The sequence below is a fragment of the Tamandua tetradactyla genome, chromosome 10, assembly GCF_023851605.1.
Source record: "Tamandua tetradactyla isolate mTamTet1 chromosome 10, mTamTet1.pri, whole genome shotgun sequence".
NCBI lineage: Eukaryota > Metazoa > Chordata > Mammalia > Pilosa > Myrmecophagidae > Tamandua > Tamandua tetradactyla.
The window spans coordinates 30021268-30042233 of record NC_135336.1 but is presented as its reverse complement, the minus strand read 5'-3'; the positions used below and the strand labels follow the sequence as shown (position 1 = coordinate 30042233).

At 36.2% G+C, this 20966-nt stretch overlaps 1 protein-coding gene and 2 long non-coding RNA genes across 8 annotated transcripts in view; 1 reads left to right on the top strand and 2 right to left on the bottom strand.

Annotated features, from left to right (window-relative positions):
* The window catches only part of LSAMP (limbic system associated membrane protein), a 667551-nt gene that overhangs the window by 514721 nt on the left and 131864 nt on the right, over positions 1 to 20966 (bottom strand). The window lies entirely within an intron of this gene.
* LOC143648375 (uncharacterized) overlaps positions 1 to 20966 on the top strand; it is a 76661-nt gene that overhangs the window by 7884 nt on the left and 47811 nt on the right. The gene's annotated exons all lie outside the window — the stretch shown is intronic.
* The window catches only part of LOC143648374 (uncharacterized), a 67261-nt gene that overhangs the window by 41635 nt on the left and 4660 nt on the right, over positions 1 to 20966 (bottom strand). For 2 of the 3 annotated variants that reach the window (XR_013158507.1, XR_013158508.1), the window contains exons 2-3: positions 20007 to 20112; positions 19481 to 19682 (exon numbers count right to left, since the gene is read on the bottom strand). This is a non-coding gene — a long non-coding RNA (uncharacterized LOC143648374). The remainder of the gene's footprint in view (positions 1 to 19480; positions 19683 to 20006; positions 20113 to 20966) is intronic. The other variant, XR_013158509.1, reaches the window with a different exon arrangement.

The window sequence follows — 20966 nt, the reverse complement described above, 5'->3', positions numbered from 1 at the left end:
CTATAAGATCTTATGCAAGTAAGTTGATCTTCTAGAACCTCAACACTTTCTTTGTAAAATAGGAGCCAAAGTCTCCACCCAGTGCCTTTCCCAGAAATGTCCTGAGAAATCATAGGGCTTTATAATCTGTAAAGTGTGTTACAAGTGCAAGATATTGTTCATGGATGTTTTATCAGCCTCAGTGCACATTGGTCCAGCTTCCTGACTTCCGATCCACAGGATAAAATTTAGCACTAAAAAATTATTTCACAAAGGATCTTGTTGCCACTTTCATTATCCTGGAAGGTAACTAAAACTCACAAGTTAAAATGGCTATTCACATAGTTTCTCTCTTTTGTCGTCCAAGTGTCTATTCACAACATAGTGAATCTAAGGACAAGTAAGGGTAAAGCTCAGAAAAATATAAATGTGTATTAATTTGATTACCTTTTTAAATTTATATCCTACTGGAGGGTTACTTGGTGAACTCTCTTGCCCCAACCTTAAGAAAAGACAGCAGAAAATGTTTCTTTCTCCATTTTTCCTTTCTTTGTCATGAATGAGTACCATCCCGAAGGTCTTCATTTGTAATGCCCTTGTCCTCTTATACCCACTCCAAAGAGTGTCATTTAATATCGTTTTGCTTTTACCCTCTGAGGCAGAATGTCTACTATTACTGGATCTGCCACCAAGGTGATTTCTCCTTTAAAAGCTCAATACTCAACACCATCTTCAGATTGTGATAACATCAGGGAAACTTCTGAAGGATGTGACTAAGGCCCATATTTGGATATCCTTTCATTTTATGTTCAAATGGAAGTCATCAGTAGCTTCCCAAACCTGAAAACTTTAAGCTTTGCAAATTATGAAGGGTTATACATTTATAGAATGATAATATTTTATTTCCTATTTCTAATAAAAGGCATATTTTTAAGATGAGAAGCAACCTGGAGGAATGAGCAGGATTTCAAATGTTCTGGAGTGTTTTGTTTTGTTTCATTTTTTTGTTTGGTTTTTTTTTGGCATGGGCAGGCTCTGGAAATCAAACTCGGGTCTCCAGCATGGCAGGCAAGAACTCCGCTACTGAGTCAAATGTTCTTTAATTACAAATTAAGGATTAAGAAATATTGTCTGTAATTCGTGGAACAAAAGATGGAGGTTTAAATCTGGCTACAGTCAGTTCACACTGGAGTTACTAGTAAGGGAACTGAGAATAGATTTATAATCAGATTGGGTTAGGAAAATTAGGAAATAGTTTTCATGTGCACAATTGTTATCTATTGTTTTAGAAAATCAATAAATATTATCTAAAATTGATAAGTTTATTAACATCATTATTGATATTATAGTGAGCCAAATGGAGCTAATCAGCATGAGAATTCAAACAGAAACTGTTAAAAGTGGGATGTGAGATTCTGGGGGGAAGGAGGGAATGCGGCATAATATTTTTCTTGATTGCTTTTAGCTATGTCCATGCATTATTTTGAAAACACACATGCACACACAAACACACACACACAAGAAACATACTTTATCTCCTTCCAGGTGATATAGAACATACAACCAGTGTTGCATAGTGTCCTCAGTAGATCTTGGTTGGTTACTCATTAGTTGGTTAGTTGTCTAGCTAAGGGGTTGACTAAACGAATAATTGAATACATGGATTGAATGAATAACAATGATGATCACCATTGTGTTTCCATCATCTTGAATCTACACCTCTTGAACACATACCTACTAACACCAGACAGTAAGAACCCACCCTTATCAGTCCATATAGTGGATTATTCACATTAAGATTATCAACAGTTAATGGGTGAATTTCATAAACTATCCTGGGAGGTCAATGTTTGGGGAAAAATATTTCTAGGTAATATTTGAGTTACTATTTTACTATAATTATTTTAAAAGTTGATTGCTGAATCTTATTACAGTCTATTTATACATTTGAATATTCTAGAATTCAGAAATAACGAGCACAACAAATAATTTTCTGTATTTCATAAAAGTCGTTTTATATGAAATGAATAAAAGCATGCAAAAATTAATCTGAAGTAAAAAAATATCCCTTAGCAGACTCTTATAATAAGATTTTTTTTTGTTACCATAGTGGCAATGATTTTTAAATACTATTCATACAGACTTCAACATTATAGTAATCAGTGTTTCCTATTATTCTCAAGGTATTAAAAGTAACATGCAATGTTACAAGCTTAGATTGCCATTTAAATTTAAATATTAAGAAATATTATGATTCAAAGGTTAATTTATATATTCTGTGAATAATACCTGATGTGGGATATAATAGGGGAGGCCGTTTCACCATTAGCATCAAATAACATAGGTAACCTGCACTTAACTTTCAAGCCTGCAGTGATTTGGCATGGGGGTGGTAAAGAAGGGTTGACAGAGGGTGTAAAGAATTCAATTTTTTGCCAATAGAACTTACAGTGTTTATACTGATTACAGGCCAGGTCAAAGGAAATGCAAGAGTTGCACATTTTTCCTGCAACCTTTCCTAAAAGCTCATTTCCTGGTAAGAGACCAGGAAATAGGAAACTAATAGGATAGGTCATATTTCCTGGTTTTAAGGGGCATAAGAACGCCCTGCATGATATACAAAAAAATTATGAAATAATAGGAGGAAGAGTATGATAAAGATAGGAAGACTATCTTTATATTTGACAGAAAAAGAAAAGTAGCCAGAATTGAGGTCATGCATTTATACTGACTTCTGATCAAAATTAAAGGATTTTTAAATTCTGAATAAAAGTAATGCTGCAGGAAAGATCCTTTTTTTAGTTTCTAGTTTCTACCAGTATAGTAATATCTCTGATTTTGTAAGATGGAGGGTTTTTTGCATATTGGGTAATATCCATGTTTTTTACTAGATTGAGCTTAGTTATTTAAAAGTTTGAAGTTCCAGGAATTTCTTATTTATTCTTTCACTATCTTAAACAATGTAAAGCTATATTTCTAAATACGTGTATTATTCTGTAGAGTAAAACCTCCTATTATATAATTGGCCCCAAGGTCTAGACACCAAGGGCAGGGAGGTTGGTGGGCCCAGAAGGATCAGGAGTATTAGCATGCCCTTTCAGTCAGACATCTACAGAATTATTCCATTTGTCATTTTAAGTAACAAAGAAATCACCATCTACTCATACTATAATATATACCTACCTGTCTTTTTTGCTTTATTTCTTGATTGCATCAGAATTCAGGTGGTCAAAAAGGGGTATTATTTATAGACACCCCCTCCCCCTGCTTCAATTCCACAACAGGATATCCTTATGAGTACTTGGCTATACGAATAGATGGATCAACAACACATCATGTGAGGAAAGATAATAAACTATCAGTGTTTCAGACCTCATATTATCAGGTGACTAGAGCATTATTTGAGGCTTGGAATAGCACACTGGGAAACTTACATGCTTGCTTATGTAAGTTTGTATGAGACATTGATGTCTAGTTTATAATAAAGCATCCTTTCCCATTGAGCTTACACAGCCCATGTCTGTGTTTGCTGGATGAATTAAACCATTTTGGCCACATAATGAGTAAATGTGATCATTGCACCCAAATCATATATGGACAAACATGATCATGAATGGACAAACCAAATCAATTGATAAAGAGGATGAAATGAACAGATATTGTAGCTTCTATCTACTCCCTTAGCTAGTGTCCTACTAGACTTTGAAACACAAATGTAAAGATTTTCTTCTTACATATATTGGACAAGACAAAATTACTACATCTTGGGGCTTATTTGAGCCCTCAAGCTTTACTTTATTGTAAAAATATCCTGCAAATAAACCTCACTAAATTGGATTATATAAGAACAGCTCAGAACTGCATTGCTTGACTACAACAGTGTTTTCTTTGTCTTTCTTTGCTAGAAAAGTTAGTTTCATTGCCCAAAGAGTATTTTTAGTCATTAGGCTTATCTCAGAATAAGGACTGCTTTTTAAAATGTCCGTAAATATCACTGAGGTTCCATTCTGTTTGGTGGTATGCTAGGCTAAGCATTGTGAGAAATGCAAAGTTAAAGACTTTGCCTTTGTGAAATGCTGGCCCTAGGAAATTATAATCATCAAAGGGCCCAGAAAGTCCACAATTTTCATTTACAGGCAAGGAAACAGTCCAGAGAACTTAAGCTATAAGCCCGTGTTAATATAGCTTGTTGGGGGTAGAACTGATCTGACAACCCGTCATCATACGAGTCTTTCCCCCATACCTGTTGTCTCTATTTGTGGAGGAAAAAAGTACAGTAAATAGGATGTCAGAATGCTAAGCATGATGCAGTATGAGCCTTCCCAATTTTCCATAATGTTTATAAACAACACAAAATGTTGTGACTGGATTTTTTGTGGACACTTGAGAAGAAACTGTGCTCTGTATCTAAAGTGAAAATGGGTAAAACAGAGATAAGATCATGGATAATAGACCAAGAGACAAAGAACCATAAAACTTGAAGTCCACAGAAGTTAGTAACTGTTTGAACAGGATTATGGAAATCTTGGGAGACCACTAAACTTCTCCAGGATCAGATTTCAGCAGGATGGTTAAAGAAGTTTGGCCTAGCTAACAAAGGTTATTGAGACCCCCAGATGACATCAGAAATAGGATATAATATTGTTTGCTAAAGATAATACTGTACAGTATTTAAAAAATCTATTTGTTACATTAAGCATTGATGATATTCTTTTGGGAGCAAAAATGAGAATTTTTCTTATTGGGTGATGATGTCTAAGAAACGATGATGGGTGGGAAGATGGCAGAGTAGGGATCGCCACGATTCAGTCTGTCCACTAGAACAACTACTAAACAGGCAGGAACTCTGGAGGCCAGTAGAACACTGCACAGCACCCAGGGAAGCATGGGGGGAAGAGGCCAATAAATTGCTCTCTCTGGGTGGTGGTTACTGACACCCATCCCCCACTCTTGCAGCAGGCTGCCGTAGGGTTCAGCCCCCTGGCTAGTCTGCTGGTGACAGAAAGAGATACAAAAATCCTCTTCCTTAAGATCAAGGGTGGGCACAGCTGAACACTGATCATGACTTTTTGATGAGCAACTTCAGATAGCTGGAAGCCCAGGTGTAAGGGTGGCCCTTGATCCAACCTGGCCCAGAAAGCAGTGCTGGTGGAGGAAACTTGAAGATACTATACTTCCTGGCATAGTGGAAGGGCTGCTGGGCAGATCAAGAAAGCTCTGTTTGGGGGAGACATGGAAAAAGCACTTGGCACCCTTTACAGTCCCCTCCCCAGGGCATTTTGGGACCAGTATGGGAACACTCTGCGGGTCCCTGGTCCTGGTAAAGCTGGGATTGACTGACTCTGGATACTCTTCTCAGCCTGTCCCCTTCCTAGAATTCATCCTCCAGGCAAATACAGCTTGGGACAATGAAATGAGTATAATGAACAGTAATAAACTGTACAGGTAGATAAGCTGGGGCAAAGGCTTTCCTCATCTCATGGGAACATGGATAATTCTCCATGACAGACCATACCTTAGATCATAAAACAAGTCTTAATAAATTCAAAAATATAGAACTACACAATGTACTTTCTCCAACCACAGTGGAATGAAGCTAAAAATCAGTTATAAAGGGAGAAATGGAAAACTACAAATGTGTGGTAATTAAACAGTTAATTTAAACTGCCAGCGGGTTAAAGAGAAAATCACAAAGGAAATTCGGTAGATGAGAGTGAAAATCCAACATATCAAAACTTATGGGATGCAGCAAAGGCAATACGGGGAGGGAAAAACATAGCTTTAAGTGCTTACATTAAAGAAGAAGAAAGACTTTAAATCAGAGACCTAACTTCAAAACTAGAAAAAGAAGAGAAAATTAAGTCCAAAGGGAGAAGAAGGGAAGAAATAAAGATTTGAGTGAAGAAAAATGAAATAGGGAACAACAACAACAAATCAACAACAACAAACAATAGAGAGAACCCAAAAATCAAAACTTAGGTCTTTGAAAAGATCAATTAAATTGACAAGCCTTTAGTTAGTCTGATGAAGAAAGAAAGGATCCAAATAAAAATTAGAAATGAGAAGGGGGACATTACTTCTGATTCCACTGAAATTAAAAGGACTGTGAGAGGATATTATAAAAACTATATACCAATAATTTAGAATACTTATATGAAATAGACAAATACTTAGAAACAAACTGTTTACACTAACTCAAGAAGAAATAGAAAATTTCAACAAACCAATTACTAGTATAGAAAATGAAACAATAAGAAAAACATTCCAACAATGAAAATCCCAGGATTAGATGGTTTTTCAGGGGAATTCTACCAAATATTCCAAAAAGAATTAACTCTAATTCTGCTCAAACTCTTCCAAAAAATTGAAGAGGAAACATACCTAATTCATTCTTCCAGGCCAACATCAATACCCTGATCTCAGAGGCATGCATAGATATCTCAGTTAAACGAACAGTATATTAAAGGAATTATATGCCATGATTGATTATTTATCCTTGGTATGTAAGGGTAGTTCAACATAAGAAAATCAATTAATGAAATACTCCACATTAACAGAATAAATAATAATAAAAAAAAACATGATCTTTTCAATTGTTGCATTTTACAAAATCTTGCACCCTTCTTGATAAAAACACTTAGAAAACCTGGAATGTAAGAAAACTCCTCAACATGATAAAGGGCATATGTGAAAAATACACATCTAACCTCATACCCAATGGTGAAAGACTTAAAGCTTTCCCTCTAAGATCAGGCACAGGATAATTATGCCACTACCACCACTGTTATTCAATATTGAACTGAAAGTTCTAGCCAGAGCAATTAGGCAAGAGAATGAAATAAAAGGCACCCAAATTGTAAAGGAAGAGTTAAAACTTTTCCTCTTTGGAGATGGCATGTTTCTATACATAGAAAACGCTTTTTAAAAATCCACAACAAAACTACTAGAGCTAAAAAAAAAAAAATGAATTCAGTGAAGTAACAGAGTACAAGATCAACATCCAAAAATCAGTAGAGTTTCTATACATGTGCAATGAACTTTCAGAAGAAGAAATAAAGAAAAAAATCCATTTCAAATAGCAACTAAAAGAATTAAATATCTAGGAGTAAATCTAACCAAGGATGTAAAAACGTCTACCCAGAAAACTACAAAAATTGTTAAAAGAAATCAAAGTAGGCCTAAATAAATGGAAGGGCATTCCATGATGATGGATTGGAAAGCTAAATACTGATAAGATGTCAATCCTACCCAAAGTAATTTATAGACCTAATGCAATCCCAATCAAAATCCCAGCAACTTTTTTTTTTGTAAAAATGGAAGAGCCAATCATGAAATATGCATGGAAGGGTAAGGGGCCCCAAATACATAAAGTCATCTTGAAAAAGAAAAATGAAGTTGAAAGACTCACAATTCCCAATCTTAAACTTATTACAAAGCCACTGTATTCAACACAGCATGGTACCGGCACAAGGATACACATATAGGCCAGTGGAATTGAATTCAGAGCTCAGAAATCAACCATCACAGTTACGGTCAACTCATTTTTGAGAAGGGGGCAAGGACCACTCAACTGGGAAAGAATAGTCACTTCAACGAATGGTGCTGAGGATATTGGATCTCCATTTAAAAAAAAAAAAAGAGGATCCCTCCATCACACTTTATACACAGATCAACTAAAAATAGATCAAAGCCATAAATATAGAATTATCAAACTCCTGGAATAAAATGTAGGAAAGCATTTTCAGGACATTTTACTAGTCAATGGTTTCTTAGAGTTTACACCTAAAGCACAAGCAACACAAGAAAAAAAAATAGATGAATGGGACCCCATCAAAATTAAAAACCCTTGCACTTCATAAGACTTTATCATGAAAGTAATATAACAACCTACACGACTGGAAAGAATATTTAGAAGCTATATAACCAATAAAGGTTTAATACCTGGAATATATAAAATCCTTCAACAAACAACAAAAGGACACCTCAATTTTAAAAATGGGCAAAAAACTAGAGGAGACATCTCCCCAAACAAGATATGCATATGTTCATAAAGCACATGAAGAAATACTTAACACTTTTAGTCATCAGGGTAGTGCAAATGAAAACCATGAAACAACATTCGTCACCCATTAGAATGATTGCTATTAAAAAACAAAGAAACAAAAAAATGTAAGATTACAAGTGTTGGAGAGAATGGGAAGAGAAAGGAATATTTATTAATTGCAATGTTATATGGTTCAGTAGCTGTGGAAGACAGTTTGGAGGTTCCTCAGAAAGTTAAGTAGAATTACCATATGACCCTGCAATCTCACTACCTGGCATATGCTCGAAAGAATTAAAAGCAGGACTTGAACAGACATTTGGACACCTATGCTCATAGTGGCATAACTCACATTTGCCCAGCCAACTATCAGCTGATGGGTGGATAAACAAAATGTGGTGTATACATCAATGGGATGTTTTCCAGCCATAAAAAGAAATGGAACTCTGAAACACATGACAGCACAGATGAACCCTGAAGACATCATTTTGAGTGAAATAAGCCAGACACAAAAACGATAAATATTGTATAATGTCACTGATGGGAAAAAAAAAAAAATCAGCAAACTCATAACTCATAGAGCCAGAATCTAGAACATACGTTATCAGGGAACAGGGTTGGGATAGGGAATGGGAAGTTAAGGCTTAAATGTACAGGATTCCTATCTGGAATGACTGAAATATTTTGGCAATAAACGGCAGTGATGGTAACACGGCATTGTGAATGTAATTAATAGGACTGAAATGGATATCTGAATGTGGGTACAAGAGGTAATGCTAGGTTTTACATATGGTAACAGAATTTCTCTTTTAAATGCATGGAACTGCACTATACAAACAGTGAACCCTAAATTAATCCATGGACTATATATAGTTACTAGTATATTTATAAAAATGTGCTTTCAGCAATCGAAATAAATGTTCCACACTAACAGGATGTTATATGGGAATCCTCTGTTTTATGCATGATTTTTCATTAAACCAACAACTTCTCTAATAAAGAAAATGATAAAATAAATAATGATGATATAATATTGTTTATTGTTACCTTAAATTAAAAATGCTGAATTAGAGAGTTGAATGTTTAATATCCTACTGTCAAATTTTTTCTTATTCTTTTCATCCTTGTCCTGGGAAATGTTTTTCCAGATAATTGAGAGTGAAAGATACAGAATTATTTGAAGATACATTAAGAAACTGAAGACACTTAGCTAACTTTTCTGTACATTGATTTCTTCATATAAAATAAAAAATAGCTGAAAATTATATTTTTTAGAAATAAATGTTGCATCCTTTGAGATCACTGGAGGAAAATTCAAGTGTAATATTTCAGCTTTGCTCATATTTTCTAATTTTATCTTTCCTCTTCTTCAGTAATTACCCCACAACCACCCTTTCATCTTTTCCAGAATCCACTAATTTTGTAATCATAATAGATATCCTGCTTATTGGTTCTATTTCCTTTATCTTCTTTATGTGTGGCAATCTCTGACAGTCTAATAATCTTCCAAAAGGTATCCTGTGACACAATTCTTCAATGTAAGTTCTATTTTTCTTTATCATCTATCCAGCTATCTATGCACAAATCCATCTACTATCCGTTGTGCTTTTGCTGCAGATGCTGATACCTAAAATATAATACAATTGACGTACTATCTCTTGGACGCTAAAGAAACCTTCTGTCTGATTCTTGTTTTCTTCTTCCAACAGAAATATTTGCAGGGCCATGGACAGAAAGGAGAAACCCTCCTTCTGTTCCCCTAATTTTACACCCTAAATCATAGCCAGTTTTAGCCAATAATTCATGGACTTAAAACTAGCAGCTTCGTATCTGCTGACTCAAACATGTTTGAATATGTTTCAGAGATGTGTTCGTATGTTCAGAAATGAAAAAAAAACTGGGAATCAGGAGGTTTTGCTCTAATTTCTGGGGTTTGCTGGAGAAGAGAGGAGGGAAGGGGAAAGCACAGAGACACAAAGAATCCTGGGTAGTACTGTTTTGTAGAAAATGTATTGAAGTTCTCTTCTCTCAACCTGTAAAGATGCAGCCACTGATCTTTGGCTTTGGGGAAAAAATAGCCTCTTAAAGCTATCTATTTATCTTCCAATTAAAGTATGTTCGTTTTGAGAATTGATTTCAAGACACAGTTGCACTTTATTTTCTATTCTTCTTTATATTGGAGATAAAAAGTATTTCCAAGTTTGGCTTAATTAAGCATGCAAGATTTTGGAATCCACAAGGGGCTTTCTGGAGACAGTGTTGCATTTCTTAGTATGTTTAGTTTCCCCTCCTGTGTCGCATTCTTGGTAAAAGGAGTGGGGACAGAACCGATCTATCTTTGTGAAGGTTTTCAAAATTGAGCAGTACCTATTTTCAATATTGTATATATTTGCCAATCACGTTAGGACTTTTGAGGGTGGAGGTATGTAGAGAGGGATGAGAATGGAACCAAAACATTATTTTTTTCTGAACTTTTTAATTTTAGCTGGCAGGAACGACAGGACAAGGCAGCCATGCATTAATGACACAGCACAGAAGCCTGTTAAGTAACAGGCTGCAGGTTTCCTTTTGCCTTAAACATCCAAGTATTCTGCCCATTCAATATCCCTAGGGAATGATCACCCACACGACACTGAACAGGGGTTTTGGGAGCAGTAGAAACACAATGACTGAATTCTTCCAAAATAGCAGCAGTAGGTGGGGAAAGCATTGCTACTGACAAGTTAAAAGGTCACTGACATTTACTCCATGACAGGTAGAACCTATAGGAGACAACACATTACACACTGGATATATGATTGATGGAGAGTAAATTCTTGATAAATATTATGAAAACACTGTCAAAGCACTATAGGAAATTGCACATGATCATGGTCATTCTTTCAATATCCATTAACTGAGAAAGTAAATAATGACAAAACATTGCTATAAAGTCAGAAGTGTTCTAAATTAATTTGAATTGTATGCATCATAGCAACATGCACATACACTGGGAAAACATGAAAACACATAGATGAGTCTGGATTTTCTTTATTCTATACACAGATGTATACAATACTTGATATGCGTATGTTTTGAGTCTCTACAATTTTTCCATGACTTTCCAGGTATCTGGAAACACTGGATCTTTGGACCAGCTCAGAGTTGGGTCTTGCCTAAAAGACAGAGATCAAGAGATCACTGACTGTGGCTAGTTGTGCAAAAGGCGTGAGGAGTTACGAGGCAGCCTACAGCTCAGGAAAGAAACGAATGTTCTTTGGAGAAGTCCAGTTCTGCTCTGGGAAGGCCCAGACAGTCAGACCCCTCTAGCATATCACAGGAAATCAAAAAGCCAGTGGGGAAACCAACAGCTTGCTGCAACTACAGCTACAAGTCAAGCAAGCGCCAAGCCTGACAGCTCAGGAAAATGGCCCACTTCTTGCCGACTCAGACAAAGAGGCTTCAGTTAGGCCTAGGGAAAGTGTATCTAATAAGGCCATCCGTTAACTGCGTCGCCTAAGTCCCTCTCAGCAATTCTTCATTCCCTCCCTCTCCACCTCCCACCCTGAAGCCAGCCATTAATGCAGCAGGGACTGAAGAAAATGAAGCTGTTGGGCTCAGTAAATATTGCTGAGCTCCATGAGGAAACGTAGCCCCATTATTCAGGTTCTTGTATCCCAGGCACATTTTGATCACATCCATTTAGCAGAGTAGTGAAAGGTAGAAAGCAGGCCAGCTGTGCAGCAGCACTCAGTCATCCATTCCCTCACTCAAGCAAAGTCATGATAGAGAGCACAAGAAAGAGCTTGGCCACAGTTCCAAAGGGTTTGTCCCCAGAGCACATAGGACAAGAGAAACCACATAATCACAGGGAGAAAGCAACTGGCCACATATTCAGGGGGCTTGGAATTTATCCTCTGATCTTTTGTTGACTTGATTTGTTTCATGTAGGTCACTCAAACCTCTAGCAAAGATCTGCCATCCCTAAAAGGAGAATGTACCTTTATTTTGTCACATAAGGAGGTTGCCTGCAATATTCATTCTAGGGACTGTCTTAAATTTTTCAAGTCATCTGTGTCATCTTAATAAATAATATCTTTTAATACTTTGCTACTAAACTAATGCCTCAGAATATCATTTCACTCCAAAATGATAAAAGTTAATATCTTATGTATACTTTTCACACATTTAAGGAATTAAAATAATGCCTTTAATATTTGGAAAGGAAAAAGGAAATTTTAATAACACTCATAACCATGATCATTTCAGTTTAAATGTACCTACTGAAATGAAAATCCAAGAATGGAAAATATGCAAGAAAGAGGTCATACCCCTGCGCCTGAAACCAAAAGCATTTTACCAGGGCTAAAAGGCAATCAAATACTTGTAGGCTGCAGCTGAAAATACAACCATCTAACAGTCAAATTGATTGTTAATGACAACTGACACTGACCTGAGGAGAAAGAGTTCCAAAAAACAAATAGAAATAAAATAAACAATCAAGACTTCAACAAACAAGTCACTTCACTTATAACCCAGTAAAGTAGACCAGAAAAGACAATAGAAGATGGTGTCAATATCATTTATCAATGGTCTCTTGTTCTAGAAAGAGGTAGACTGTGGACTGATTTTCAAGACTGTATTTCTTCCCCAAACTGGTTTTTTGAGAAGGCTGTCCATTCTATGGCCTGAGGTTTATACATTTTATTGGATAGGTCACTGGAGATATGACTAGGCCTTATTCCACACACACACACACACACACACACACACACACACACACACACACACACACCCATATATACACACATATATATATGTGTATGTGTAAAAAGAGTTCTTGCAAAGCCATGGAATTAAGGTACATAAGGTATATGAAAAATAGTAACATAAAATGAAAAAGTAAAATTGGTAATGTAGAGATTATAAAGATACATAGCAAGCAAGATAATTTCCTTGACATATATCTATCATGATAGAACTGACAATTTGATCTCAATCAGTGGTTCTTTGTCTCCCCACTGACAAGACCTTTTATAGAAAAACAATTAATTGCAGCTGTGTGAAAATGGTGACAATTCACCCACATTTCCAGTAGGCAGATTCTCCAGTGCAGGTCCCTTCTTTGTTAGAGACACTGCTCAAGGCCTCCAGATATTAATTCCATATTAATTTACTGTGGAGACCATGGCAACCTATCAAGAATGAAGAATATTTTCCAAAATGGGGACTCTGATAATAATGACCCAATAATACAATAGAAAAGGTCCACTTGTTATGGTAACCACAAATGGATTCCTAAATAATAGGTCCAGTTTGTTTATCACAGCACATTTTCAGAAAATGTTCCCTTACAAATTAGCATGCCTGGATGGCACTAAGCAAAATCATTGTTTCCCTCCTATGGCTCACTACTTCTCTGTAAGTGTGCTCATTTTACCTACACTCTCTTTCATTATCTAGTTCCCAGTCTTCATCTTTCTAAACCTCTAAAATATTTCTTTCCAAAAAATTTTATAACCACTTCCACTGTGCTAACTTCCTAAAACAGGAAGAGTGGCATGACAACACCTAATCAGCCCCTGAAACATAGTAGGCAGTTCATAAAATTTTGTGGAATGTTGAATAAACCTATCACTAAAAGTACAAATAATATTTGATTTATAAATTTCAATGAATATCATGTTTTATCAAAACAAACATATTTTAAGATATGGACTACTCTTCTATATGCCTTTTGTTTCTTTCTTTTTTGGGGTGCATGGTTTGGGAAACAACCCATGTCTCCTACATGGAAGGTGTGCATTCTACCACTGAAACAATCATGTACCTCTATAATGCCTATTATGCATGCAATATATTAGGATGTCAATAATTAGTTTTGGAATAAAAGAATGTATGGATGGGTGGATTGTTGAGGAGGGATGGACAATATCTCTCCAGGGACAGAGCTGACATTTCGGTAGCACCTATCTCCCAACATTCCCATTAGGATAATGCAAGGTGGGAAGGACTAGTCTACAACTTGGTCCAATATATATTTGCCAGTCATCAAGTAAATATGCTCATTTTATAGATCTGAGACTCTAGAATTCTAAATTACCTGGGAGATTTGCTATCAGTGGTTCTAAGTTCTAAATTACATATATCCTGAGGGGTATTTTTTCCCCATGCACCCAGGAATTAATATGTGCCCATAATCACTAGAAAATGAAACAACTAAAAAGGCCTTCTCAACTTCATGCAAATGCCTGGCTTCATTTTGGAAGAGAGTAAATAGTAGCTGAAATGTCAAGTTGTCTTTGACTTGAGTTAAGCAAACTGTAGAAGTCATGCATACTTTAGAAGATAGTTGGGAGAAATAAAGATTTTTCAAAAATTGCCATATGTCACTAAAGTTTAGAAAAGAAATGGGAAATGTGCATCATTTTGCTTACTTCAAGTTAAAGACATTGACAAAGCAGATATTAAAAGGACTGCTAACCTGGCACCAAAGAATTGAATGTATATCTACGAATGTGAAAATATTAGCATGTAAGCATAAGTAGTCCCAAATGGATTTTTTTTAATTTGGTTTCTATTCAGTATCTGTTATGTCCGAATGGTATCAAAATGAGAAAATTTTTAAAATGCTATTTTATTCTTCTTGAACTTGAGGAGCATGAAGCTATTCCCCACTGGTAAAAACTATGTCAATAGATATCCAGCAAAATCTCAGTGATTTAGGGCATCTTCGTGATCTGAACATGGCCCCGAGTAAGTGCTTGTGAAGTGTACAAAGAGGTTAATCAAAATTGTTACAGTCACTAACCCTGCGAGCAAATAATCTGTATGTGCAGATTGGCATGGGCATACCCAGAGCCCAACAGATTTAACAACTGGATGCACAGAACAATCTTTTACATGGTGCATGATATTTGGGTTGTTATCCCGTAGATCATTGTGAAAAGCAAGTATGAACTGATAGAAGTGTTCAAACAGCCAAAAGAATTTAAGGGACGGCATCACTTGAAGGTGGATAGACAGGGTTGGGGTAATGCCAGTAGAAGAGTGAGATAAAGCAGCAAAGCAGGTATAAACCTCCAAGAATAATCGTGAAGTCATTAGTGATTTCTAACTTGCCAGATGTGATTGTAAGAGTATTCATGTTGCTCACTGGATATACTAACTCAGGCTTCGTCTGCTTATCTGGTAGGATGCTCTGGGCAGTTCAGCAAAGACATGCTACTATTGCTATGTACAAGGTTCTAAGGACTTAAAGACAAGTAAGAGTCTACCTTCCTTTCAAAGAATCAAGAGTTAAATGGGGAGAAGTTAACACGTGATAGATTTAATATAACACACTTAAAACTATAGAAAAATGGATAAGATGCAGGAGGATATAGAGGAAGGGGTAATTAATGATACGGGTCCTGGGGTTGACTGGGCAGTTTATGATCAGGGAAGCCTCTCTTGGGTGGTGTTGCCTCAGCAGGATTCTGCAGGATTGAAGCCAGCTGTATTTTCAGACATAAAGAAGTTTTTTTCTAGATAAGGAAACTACAGGGGCAAGATTGTGAAATAACATGGTGTTCTTGAAAAAACAAGTGAGCCAGATTTATTGAAGTTCAAAGCATGAAGGATGAGTGTGGGGTGAGACTGAGAGCTGTGGGGGAGGCAAATGAGCAGGGAGGTATGGCTCTATATGCCATGATTATATTTCATTCAAAATGAGGACAATACAATGGATTTTAAGCAGGAGAATGAGAAGGTCAGAAATATATTTTAGAAAAATTTCTCTAGCAGCAGATAGGGGAAATAAATTTTAATGTGAGCCTGGAGACCTTATTATAATAATCCAGATAAGAACTGGTAAGGAATTAAACTGAGGCTATGGTTTTGGTGGTACACAAAGGGGATATACATGTGATGCTGAAGTTTAATGAGCAGAAATTGATGCCATGATATTACTGGTAGGGAAGGTGGATAATGGAAAGCAAAGTGTCACTTTTCTGTTTCATGGAAGTGGGGAGGAAACTCAAAAGCTGAGTTACAAATCCGGGACAAAGGTCAGGGTGTAGAGAGGTGGTATAGTGTTCCCCCCAGGGGTTTTGGGGATGTCATGATGAACCAGCTATTTAGTGCTAATTTGATCTAATAAGTTTGACTTTTAAAGTGAGAACAATGATAGGGCAACCTCTTTTTTTGTCTAAGCATATTATAAGTCTGATTTCCTTCCCTATTTCAATGATAGGCTCAAAGAACTACAGATGGTGACACAGCCTTCTGCATAATTATATTATTGTTCCCTCATAAGATATTCTAATTATCACCCACAGTATTCAATGTAATGACAAAGGCTTTTCATTTCAGGAGCAGTTCATTTACCCAAATAGATCAATAAAAGAGAACAGAATTACAGACTTAAAAAAGAGATGAGAGCAAAAGGACAGCTATAAACTCTCTATGGTTAAAAATCTAAGAACACAACATTGTGTGGTTTATTCTATCCCAACTCAATTTCATCCTGAATAAAGAAGTACTGGAAAACTCTAAAGTCTGAGCCAAAATGTCCTTGAATCAAGAAGAATCTGACTCAAATACAAACCACCACCTTTAGTCTCATTTCCCATTTCTTACTAATCCTTCATGTCTATCAGGTTGAAATAATGTATGAACCAACTCACAAGAAAATAAAATGAAAAATATAACAACATTGATATGAAAGTGCAAAAGTCAAGACCCAAAGATACAAGTGCTTCTTAATTTCATGAGAATAACTATATTATTTGTGTTCATCACAGTTCCGCATATATTCCTAAAGTGCTGTCATAAGACCCATCTTGCAATAAGATACTGGAGCAATGAAATTATCTTATCTAGAGAAGAAACAGAAGAAAAAGGCTTTTCAGGGGAAGCCAAAGAGAATAGTTTAGAGTGTGATCACAAATATAAAACTTCTATATTCCTCAGTGTTAAGAATCTAAACTTCTTCTGAACAGTATTTTTCCTCTGTCTTTTCTACTGAATGCATTTATTTATATTATTCAATCATATATTCATTTATTTTTCAGTTAAATTTTTGAGATTTTGCTCAGTACCTGACAAATGTTTAAGTTTCTATATTAGACAATTGACTTCTTCAAAGTAAAATTCATGCATTTGTTTATGTCACAAATATTTGAGAGTCTATCATGTATGAGGAATGATGCTAGAGTCTGAAGAAACAATGGTATATAAAATCAGGCATAATCCTTGCACTCAAAGGAATTCAAAATCTAGGGTGCTGGGGATGTGAAATGAAGGGATGGAGTGGTAGATTGAATCATGTCACCCACTAAGACATGTTCAAGCCCTAAGCCTCAGTCCTTTGGGTGTGAACTCATCTGTAAACAGGACCTTCACAGATCCTATTTGGATAAAAATAAATTGAATCTGTTTGGATCTTAATTCAATAAGGCTGAAGTCCTTATAAGTAGAGGGCGTTGGAATACAATGAGTAGAAACCAGAGAAGGACAGATCACCATGTGATGGACACAGAATGCTGCAGTCTTCAGGGAAGACATGGTCTGCCAAAAATTTGATGTTGGACATTTAGCCTCCAAAGTGGGAAACAATAAATTCTTGTTGTTTAAGTCAAACCTGCATGTGGTATTTATGCTAGAAGCCTGGAAAACTAAGACAGATGGAAACATATAATAATTAAACCAAAGTGAAGGGATGGAAATAAGCAAACCCAAACAAGGTTTTATCTGTGTGTTTCCTTTTAAGAGAGAATGGAAAATTTTTATTGCAAATGGGAAAGATCCATTTTCAAGGATGTGGCGGTTAATTGTATGTATCAGCTTGGCTAGATTATGGTGCCCAGTTGTTTGATCAAACACTGGCTCAGCTGTTGCTATGGAGGTATTTTGTAGATGGGATTAGTATCTACAATCAGCTGACTTTAAGGAAAGGAAGGTTCCCTAGATAATGTGGGGGATCTCATCTAATCAGTTGGAGGTCTTAAGATCAAGAACTGAGGGATACAAAGATCAAAACAGTTTCTTCCTCAAGATTTCAACAGCAGCTCTTACTGCAATTTCCAGCCTGTTGGCTTGCGCTATGGAATTGGACTTGCCAGCTCTTCGACTGCATGAACTTATATCACAAGACATGGGGTTTGTTTTCCTGGAGAACCCTGACTACTACAGAGGATAAGGTGGAAAATTCAAGATTAAAAGGTGAAAGTTCCCAAACAACATGTGAAGGATGAAATCTAAAAACAGCAGAAGAAGCACTGTCCTTAGATTGAAGTTGGTATAACCCCACACCCTTCATTGTAACAGGAGATGAAGGAGGTGAGAGGATATTTAGAGGTGCGGTCAGATTAGAATGCTCAAATCGGGAATGGAAGAAAATTCCTGTATGCAGGATTTTATAGGGATAGTCATTTGCTGAAAGAATTGGGGAAAACAAAATTGAAACTTTTATTCATGTGTATATGCTTGGCAACACGCATCACCATTCTTAGCACATACCTAGAGCTCCTGAAGCACTGATAGTGTAGATATATTTTGTAATGGGAATGAAGGAGAGAAGAACTGAATGAATGATTCTGTTGAATGTGCATTTATAGGGTCCAATTGAGATAAAGAGTTAATGAGATCTTTAGAAGTGACTTTCAAAACAGATTTTGCTGTGTCCGTAAATTGGGAGCCATTCCTGGACATAGTGGAAGAAATGCCTAGAAGATTTTGTTGTCCAGACTCTATAGCTGCAGGGAAAAAAGATGAGTTAGAAAAGAGAACTATAAAACAGAAGTCATAATACACGATAATGGGTTCACTATTTTCTGCATGTCTTTTGTTCTATTTTCTGAAAGCAGGCACATTTTGAATGAAAACAGGTTTTATGTCCCAGCAATAAAGAGGTATAACTATAAAAATATATGTCATATCAGCAGGCATATCTCTAAATAGAATGTTTTACCAAGTTTCCCATGAGGCGTCTGAGGCCCCTTAAATTATAGGGTGTATGAGCTTCCCTGCAGGGCAGGCTTTGAACTGCAACTCATTGTCAATCTATAGTGGAGTGGCAAATAAACTGCTCTGAAATGAAGGGTCTGTGCTCTTTGCTCAGCATTTCTAGGTTTCTCTCTGGAGAGGATACCATCACCAAGCAAGAAAAGAGATGTACATTCAGTATGGATTAAGTGAAGCTTAATTTTAATTGCATTCATTTAGGGGGAAAACGATCTCACATTTTAACCTAAACCTTCACATTTCTCACTGCCATGTTTGAGGGCAAAGCAATAAAAAACTGCCAGCACTTACTTAAATGGACAGATGCAATATGTAATTCAGAAGAGCAGATAATCCAGAGATCACCTCTATTTGGATTTGTAATAACATTTTCAGTTGATTTACTTTCTTAATTATATATTTTTGTAATATGAAAACTAAGTTGCAATCTTTCAGAATAGATTTAACTAGGCAACAGAGATCTAGAAATATCCATACCTCTGGAATGAGACAACTTGGTTGTTCAAAGGCTGGGGATATTGAACAAAGTGAATAATCCAAAATGGAATGCGTTTAGTATGTGCACTTGCCATTTTGGACTGCTCTCGCACTTGGTGATATTGCCAAGGAAATCTCACATGGCTTTGTCCTTTAGATTGGGCTTGTGAAGAAAGCTCTGATTTCCCAAAATAGTCATGTACTGTTATTTAAGTAGTAAAGAGAGAGAGAGAGAAAGGGAGAGAGAGAAACTTAATGCCCAATAATAAAGGACCAGTTAAAAAAATTATAATACATGAATAAGATGGGTTCTTGTTCTACTAAAATAGCATTTATAGAGAATTTTAATGAGTTGGGAAACAGCTTATGATATACCATAAAAAGAGGAAAGTCAGGTTATAAAATTGAATATATAGTATTATCACCACTACGTGATTAACAGCACAGTTGCTAGAATCTTGCTACTTCTGTTTGAATACTTATTGTATCAGTTATTAGATAGCTGGCCGAGAGTAAATTCTTTCACCTTTCTGTGCCTCGGTTTCTTTATTTGTAAAATGCAGCTCAGAACAGCATCTATCCCATAGTGTTGTTATAATGATGAAGAGATGTTTGATGTATTTATAAAATGCCTGGAACATAAGCACAATAAATGTTACTATTTTTATTAGTTTTAAATCAGCATAACCTTGCTCATTCTGTTTCTTCTACCTAGAAATTTTTCAATCCTTTTAAATTTACCTATCCAGCTCCTGCTTATCATCCAAGTACAGCTACACCGAATACGAAGCTTCTCATGATTCTCCCCCTCTAGACACAAGTAATCACCGTTTGTTTTCATTGTCAAAGCATTTTGGAATAAGCCCTCTGCCACAGGATTCGAATCAATGTGAATTGTGTATTAATCAATGTACATTAATTCAATCTCTTCCTCCGTCAGAATGAGGGCCCTTTAAGATCAGGGATCAAGTCCTGTTCTTCCCTGTATCCCCACAGGCTTAAAAAGAGCCTGGACTAAGACAGGTGCTCCGTCCACATCGGATTAATGAACAAATGAATGAATGAGTGTAAGCTAAATTCTGTGGGTGAAGCAGTAGGACAGCAAGATGAAGCAGCAGTTTCCTTCCCTGTGACCTCCAAAGGTCTAGGTATACCTCGCACTGGAGGAAGAATGAGAAGCATTTTCTGTCTGTATTTCACGACTTCAAATCCTCAAAATTCCTATTATCTTTCTATGGTTGCCGGTTCTAAAATATAATACTTCCCCTGATAAGTAAAGCACGGTGGTATAAAATCATAAAAATTAAATTAGGAGTCAAAAGTCCATGTTCCATTGCTGACACTAAAACTGTGACCTTGAACAAGTCACTTACATCTTCGCACATATAAAATGGGGATAATGATAACACCTCCCCCCAACAGCTATTCCACAGGGTTATTTTAAGGATTAATTAGAGAATATGTGTGAGAATATTTTGGAAAAGTA